General features: G+C 31.7%; 1 long non-coding RNA gene across 1 annotated transcript; it reads left to right on the top strand.

The window, feature by feature from the left end:
* The first annotated feature begins 1,443 nt into the window (after positions 1–1,443).
* LOC122009074 lies at positions 1,444–2,981 on the top strand. The gene is made up of 2 exons (XR_006119459.1): positions 1,444–2,532; positions 2,633–2,981. It is a non-coding gene; the product is annotated as an uncharacterized LOC122009074 (long non-coding RNA).
* The last annotated feature ends 5,146 nt before the right edge of the window (positions 2,982–8,127 follow it).

The following is an 8,127-nucleotide window of genomic DNA, read 5'->3' as shown; positions in this document are numbered from 1 at the left end:
TTTCTTTTGGATATTAATTGATGATAAGATGTTAGTCGTACTCTAGTAAAGAATGTGTCCCATCATATCTAAGGTCATATCGTGAGTTATCACATTATGTACTATGGAAGACCATATTTTGCGAGTTATCATATGTCAGATGTACCATGCTATTTCAAAAGCTTTGGCAATCTACAAGAGACATCATGTGTTATACGTCGATGGGGCCGAAGGATTTAAGTATATTAGGTCGCAAGGGTGTCAAATTAATGGAACCAAGCTTGTTAGTTGGGCTTGATCGTCGAGTCAATAAGAGCTGAGCCGACCAGGGAAATGTGTCAGGTCAGTGGAATTGAGTATGTTCAGTCGATAGGACTAACTGGAGATGAGCAGAGAGTCATCTCGGTGGAGTTGAGCATCCGGTTGGTAGGACTGGTTGGAGATGAACAGGGAGTCGTCCCGATTGAACTAAGTCGATCAACGAAGCTTCTTGTGTCGATTTAATCAAATCGAATGGTCAACTCTCTCGTCTCAACATAAGTGATTTAGTTGACTCATATAGACTTTGATCTCTATTTTAACATGATTATTTACCTTCTTTGGTACACGCGGAGACTTCAGATACTCTCCATAACAATATTTTTTATGATGCCTCACTTATGATATCCTTCCTAGTGTAAACTTATGATATCCTCCCTAGTGTAATTAAATTGTAAGTCATTAGGTAAAATTTCAACCCACGATGTTTTAACATGAAAACTCTCTACTAAAATATAATGAATATATTTTCAGCTTAAGTGATGGACCAAAGTGTTTTTATCTCTAGTCATATTTATCAACTACGTAACATAAAAATGATAACCATAAATAATTGTACTTGTTGAACGACACATCTCAATCTCCAACTCTCGATGGAGAAGTCAAAAACTTCTCTAACATTTATAACAATTAGAATTTTATATAATCCTAATAATCTTAAATTATCTTAGTAAGAACAAAGATTATACAATTTTTCTCCTCCCTTGTCCTAACCAACATATAAATTTTTACTACATTCTCATGCTAACGCAACAAAATTTGAATCTTAAGTGATTTGGCTTTTAATTTAACTTCAATTCCTACAAAATAGAGTTAAATTTTTACACATTCAACTAGCTACAACTCTAAAGAACAGAAAACACTTACATTTTAGCTAAGCCATCAAACACCAAAATGATATTTTGTCAATTATGTTTAGAACACAATGCTAACATTTACAATTTAAAGCATTACTTTATTTTTCTAACTAAATTTATAATTTTGTTCTAAATTAATAAAAATTTAACAATATTCCATAGCAAAGCCCAGTAGATTTCAATACGTGCGATGTGGGCTTCAACCGGGCCGGAAAATCTAGGCCCAACTTACATTTCGGACAATCACTCTATAAATAATCTTCCTCGAGACCTAAATTCTTAACCGCGATCTCACTGCCGCATGGCGGCGGCCTCCTCAGCCCTCTCCTCGTCCTCAACGACGTCTAAAGGCTATTGCATTCGCCGTTCAGGTGGTCGTCGGAGATGGTAGCTATCATTTCTCATCGTGTTTTGATTGATCTATTTAATTTGCATCTCTCCGCCTCCTACTTGTGGTGACCCTTTGTTTGTGTGATTACATCCTTTCTCTGTGCTTCCCTTTCAAGATCTCCCTTCTCTCTCTCGGCTCCTACAAAGAGTCAAGCAGCAGGCGCCTGATCCATGGCGATAACCCTGTCTGCCGCATGGAGCCGATATCATTTCGCCAGGCGAAGATTGCTTTGGATGTTTGTTGCGTCGTCCATCGCCACAATAACTGGCAACATTCTCGCTCCAAAAAATTCATTTTTTTTCAAGAAAATAGCATAATCTTCTTGTTTTCTTTCAACAGCCTCGATCCGGCCATTTCTTTTGGCTTGTGATTGGGGTGGAAGAGCGGCATTACTTCAGACAACGGGGGCTTAGTTAACAAAGTAACAGGCCACCTTTTGCACGGTGCCTACATTAAAGGTTGTCACACGATTGTGGGCGAATCCAATTTCTTTGCCGCCTGCAAATTTTGAACTGCTACATTTCTCGGTTGATGCGCTCTTGAAGTTTCTTATTCTTTCAATGGTTTTCAGTGCCTCCACGTCTTATGTTTTTATGAAAAATCCTTCCTTTTTATTATCGTTTTACATCTACTTGTTAAGTTCGTCAATTCTGTGAACAAATTCAATTTCCCCCTCTTGAATCTTCACATTGCCACGGATTATGAATTTTATGTTTAAACATGATCATTAACTCTGGGCCATTGCGTTGTTTCTCTACCACCAAATTAAGGGATGTTTAAATCAGTGCACAGGACTGGTGATACTTGGGATACTCCATTCCCTGAATGCGGCTCTTGTTAATGACCCCAACAGGTATTTACAATCAAACCTCTGACTTCCCTAGGTATGGCAAGGAAGAAGATTCATCAACTTGGTTGTCAATTGTGACAATGAGTATCCAAGAAGACAAAGAAACTTAGCATCTTGTTTTACCATTTAGGAGATGGGTAAATATTGATTTGAAATTTAATGGAAATTTTGCTAGACTAACATGAATATGATTTAGAGAACTCTTTTATTATCTGTTTTGCACCCGCAAATTAACAGGTAAGGAGAATTGGCTAGGCATTGAGAGGCATGGCCAACTAATGAGAATTTGTGAGAACTTTTCACCTTCAAGCTATTGCTCAATTAATGAGAATTTGTGATAGGCATGTTCAACAAGAAAGTCACAATTTCCTACCACCAACCTATTTACTGTTAAATGGTTGAACAATGTGCAAGAGTTCTAGGCTTCAGTTGTGCAAATTGGGCTTCAGTCGTGCAAATGTGTTTGTTTTAAACAATGTATAATAATTGGTTTTCTCTTAACAAAATTTGAAAACTATGTAAGGGATGGTCAAACATGTCTTAAGATATCCTCAAGAACAAGCTCTTATAAATTATTTTACTGGTACCATATTTTACTATTTAATTAAGAATTTTAACTCTCTAATAATTAATTTTGGTAAAGTTTACAAGTAAATTATGTTAATATATTTTTTCATATTAAATATAATTTTAAAGTTTATTATTATTTTTATATAAAAATATATATTGTGATGATTCTTTTAGTCTAGGTCGAAAAGTTTTTATAAAGATGATTTTAAAAAGCATATAATTTATAATATTTATTCTTATTTATTTGATTTAAAAATTAAATTAATTTTTTATAAGAGAGTTTGTTACAGTTATTTGTTGGTTATTAAGTTTAATTTATAGGTTTAGGATATTAATTTATGTGTATTGATTATTGATGGATAGTAATATTTTAGATTAGGATATTTCGTAATGGATGATAAAATTATTTTTGTTTGGTATAATTTTTATGGTAAAGATCAAAGTATGAGTTATTATTTATATGACTAAAATACCTCTAGTCTTTAGAAATAATTTTAAAATGTGAAAAAATTAATCAAATCAAATGAAATTATTAGATTTTTTTAATTCTGATTAAATAAATCAAGTGGAAACAAAAAAAAAAAAGAAATCGATCATATAAAAAGGGTGAGCAAAGTGATAAAAAGAGATGCAAATATAAATTTTAGTTTCCTCCAACAATTTTTGATAGTTGAGAAAGTATTTCAGGGGATGACTTCTAACTATCTTAGGTCAATTGAAGAGGTGCGAAAACATTTCACGTGGTGACTCTCAATCACTTTGGGTCAATTGAAGAGGTGCAAAAGTATTTCAGGCGGTGACTCTCGACCACCTTATCCTCATTTGCTGATAGTGTGCAATCTTTATATGCATCCTTGGTAGCTCACAAGTTTCATTGTAGCAACAGAGAGCGTATGAGATAACATATATACAATGATTTACCTTTAGAAAGAAATGATTTTGTTGAGATCAAGCACATCGAAAATAAAATCGTAACATTTAGATCCATCCTCATATTTTTTGTGATCACTTTTGCTATGACACCAGTTTAGAAATGAGGAGATGAGAAATGAAAATACGATGTGTGTTGCTAGGGCAAAGACTAAAAGAGTCCTTTTAATTAGTTATTATGATTGCTGTATAAGTTGGGATTAATAATACTTTGTCAGAAGCGTGATAGGTTTTTCATAACCTACAGTGTTATAATCACAGCTTGATAGTTATCTTTGGCTTAGTTAAAAATAAGTTAAACATTGATTTAACTCATAATTCTATCCTAATCAATCATACCAAATAAGCCCTTTTTGTATAGATAATCATTATCTAATAGATTATGACATTTGAATAACTATCCATGTTTTTAATAATTATTGGAGGTGCACCTCATTGTTGTGGAAGACTAACCCTAATGTGACTTGACGCCATGGCTCGAGTACAATGGCATATGGAGAAAGGTTGTGCCATCGTGGCCAACAAATACCAAATCATCTTTGAATATTGGACAGTGCAACAAAAGAACAAAAAAAATAGTTGTGTGGTGGAGTGAGGATGCTTTCAAACTATGGATTCTAAAGTGTTGAGTAGATTGTCACTGATTAATGTGATGCAATTGAAGTTAGCTTTTGACATGAGTAGCTCCGTTGGTGAATAGGAGCTTTGGCATTTGCATAGATAGCCACACCCAGAATGAAGGTGGAGATGACGGACGAGGAGGGACTATGCATAAAAGTCCCACTATCTTGACCTAGTAGACTTCTTTCGACGTGAGTAGCTATATGAATGAGTGGCGCGCGAGTGCATCAATAGTATTGACCTGGCTAGAGAGGAAGGTGGCGAGTATCTAGTAGGAGGTCATCTCTCTGAGAGCTTCCACAATGGAAGCTCCTTGAGTTCCATTGTGGATGATGTGTTAAATAGGACGAGCTCCCTCTCATAGTGAAAGAGAGCTCCTTTGAGAGTGCCTCTCCAAATCGGTTTCCCATTTGGGGGAGCCCGAGCCACTCTTTAAAATTAATCGGTTTTCAATTGTATTATCATTTTCGAGTTAACTCAGTTGAACATATTTGGGTGCATTAGATTGATCAATGAAAAAATAATTAATATATTAATTATGATATATTTAAATAATTTATTAATTATCATATATTTAATTATATTTCAATTTGTAAGAATTACTTAATGTTATATATATATGATTTTGATATACTGTGCGACACGCACAGTGCACGACTGTGCGCGTTGTGCAGTATATCATGATTTTGTTTTTAATTTTGATTAAAAAAATAAATAAAATATATTTTTAAAGATTTTATTAGTAGGGTGCAGACATCCTAATTGGGATATAATTTTTCAGTTAATTTTTTTTTAAAGATTTTACCTCTAGGGTTTAGATTTTTCAATTGAATTATAATATTTAGTTAAAAAAATTAAAAATGAAATAAATTTAAATATTTATGGAGTATTATAATATGTTAAGGAGATATCTTAACGTAGCTACTTATATAAAGAAATATTATTTTTTTAATTCAAAATGTTTGTGTTTTGTTATTTTCTATAATTAATTTTTGAATTAAAAAAATAATTAAAATATTTTTTTTAAAATTTTATTTCTAGGGTTCAGATTTTGAGTTATAGTATCAAAGCTATTTTTTTTTAAAAGATTTTACCTCTAGGGTTCAGACTTTGGGTTATAGTATCAAAGCTATTTAGGGTTCAAACTTTGGGTTATAATATCAAAGCTATTTTTTTTTAGATTTTACTTCTAGGGTTCAGACTTTGGGTTATAGTATTAAAGTTATTTTTTTTAGATTTTTATCTCTAGGGTTCAAGCTTTGGGTTATAGTATCAAAGTTATTTTTTTTTTAGATTTTACCTCTGGGGTTAGGTTTCCCAATTAGATTATAGTGTTTAGTTTAAAAAAGAAATCAAAATAAAATAAATTTAAGTATTTATTGAGTATTGTAATATGTTGAGGGGATATATTAATGTATTAGAGATTTATATAAGAAAATATTTATTTTTAATTGATTTTTTTAATTTAAAAAATAAAAAAAATCCAATTGATATCGTGCGTGCGTGCACAGTCGCGCACTGTGCGGGTGCGCATAATATCAATCCTATATATATATATACACACACACACACACGAACCTTCATTTAGGTGCTTGTATGTTGATGGTGTAATTTTTTTTTAAAAAATATTTTACTTTTTTTTAGCTTTAGAGTTAAATTAATTAGATTTTGTTTTTAGGATTCAGGGGTTGAGTTATAATGTTTATGTTAAAAAAAATTAAGTGTTCACGGGGTATATATTTAGGATATTTTAGGTTTAAGATTTATTTATTTTTTATTTTTTAAAAATAAAAATAATAAAAAAAGAATCAAGGTGCCTTGACTAAAAATAATAAAAAAAAAGAATTGAGACGTCTGGATTTAATCCAGGCGTCTCGACAAAAAAAAAAAGAAGAATCAAGACGTCTGGATTTAATCTAGGCGCCTCGACCAAAAAAAAAAAAAAAGAATCGAAACGTCTGGATTTAATCCAGGCACCTCAACCAAAAAAAAAAAAAAAAATCAAGGCATCTGGATTAATTCCAGACACCTCGACTAATCTATCATGGAATGTTCCGCAGTATAGCTTAACATGCACACACATATTTTACTATTTTATTAAAAATCTGGATTATTTACTAACTAATTGTGATGAAATCCAAAATAAAATTACGTTAATATCCTTTTTAGACCTGATTATATAATCGGATATTATAGTAAAATCTTATCCATACCTTACCTCTTATATATATATATATATATATATATATATAAAAAGTTGAGAGAGCCACATCAAATATCTCAGTCTTTCTCACTCAGTCAAATCTCTCCTTCACTTCACCCTTGCCAAAGACGAGTGAAGGGCCCAAGATTTTGATGAAAAGGAGTAATGAGCCAACGAAGACTTCTCAATTAACCTTTTGTCCTTGTATCTCAGCTTGTCGAAGTTCCAACCCTGTCTTTGTTTTGGATGAAAAGGAGCAACCATCTCAGTTCGTTAAACAATATTTAGGGTTTAGGTTGTCAAGGTATTCTTTATAATAATTTTGATTTCTTTATTTTATTTGAAAAAAAGGCAAAAATAGAAAGGTTAATAATATTTCTAATCTTTATTCCACTTATCTATAGTTTGAACTAGAAAGTCATTATTATTTTCTCTATGTTGTCTTTTCTTTTCTAACATACATTATAAAATCATTTTTAGGTCTATAAAATGCAATAGATTCTAGAATAAAAAATGAAGTGCCATTATAAACCATGAGGTTCCATAAATTTTTGAAGTAAATCATGAGGTTCCATAAGTTCCGCCAAATTTGACATCTGTGATTGCTGTCCATGCTTCTCCTAGTGCAACAGGAACGAGAAAGTTAATATATGATGTTTGAAATCATTTTCAAAGAAGAAAATTAATGGAATAAATAAGACAATTTGCAACTACTATGAAAAATCCCTTTCTAGCAATAGCAAACGAACATGGGACAATATATTTTTGTGAGCATTTCAAAGTTTGTCCAAGATGAATGGTTAGTGCAGAAAATACTAATTAAAGAGCAAAACAAGGGCGATTTTGTTATTAAAGGCTTTTAATTTTACCAAGAAACCTCAAGATGTATTCTTACTAAAATGATAATTTTACATGAATTCCCATTAACAATAGTGGAGCATCATGGATTTTATAAGCTTTTAGCAAGTCTTCAAGCTTTGTTTAAAGTTCCATGTCATAATATCTTTAAGAGTGATAAACTAAAAATGTATGACTAGGAAAAGACAAAAGTACTGGGTTTATTGAAATATAATAAAGTTAGGATTGTTTTAACCATCGACATATGGACTGCATTTAATCAGAGGAAGGGATTTTTAGCTTGGACAACCTATTTCAGAGATGATAATTGGACTTTACAAAATTATATTTTAGGTATACTTTCTATTTGTCACTCAAATATATAATATTTTCACACTTTTTATGTTTTCCATTAAACAGATACTTAAATATATACATTATTGTGTTTGCATTATATAGGTTTGCTTATGTTCGCTCTCCACATATTTCGGAAGTCCTTGCCAATATAATAGTTAAGTCAATGATGGATTAGAATATTGATAGGAACATAATCATCATTACTATTGATAAT

This window comes from Zingiber officinale, chromosome 8A (assembly GCF_018446385.1).
Source record: "Zingiber officinale cultivar Zhangliang chromosome 8A, Zo_v1.1, whole genome shotgun sequence".
Classification (NCBI taxonomy): Eukaryota; Viridiplantae; Streptophyta; class Magnoliopsida; order Zingiberales; family Zingiberaceae; genus Zingiber; species Zingiber officinale.
This window is presented reverse-complemented; position numbering and strand designations above follow the sequence as displayed.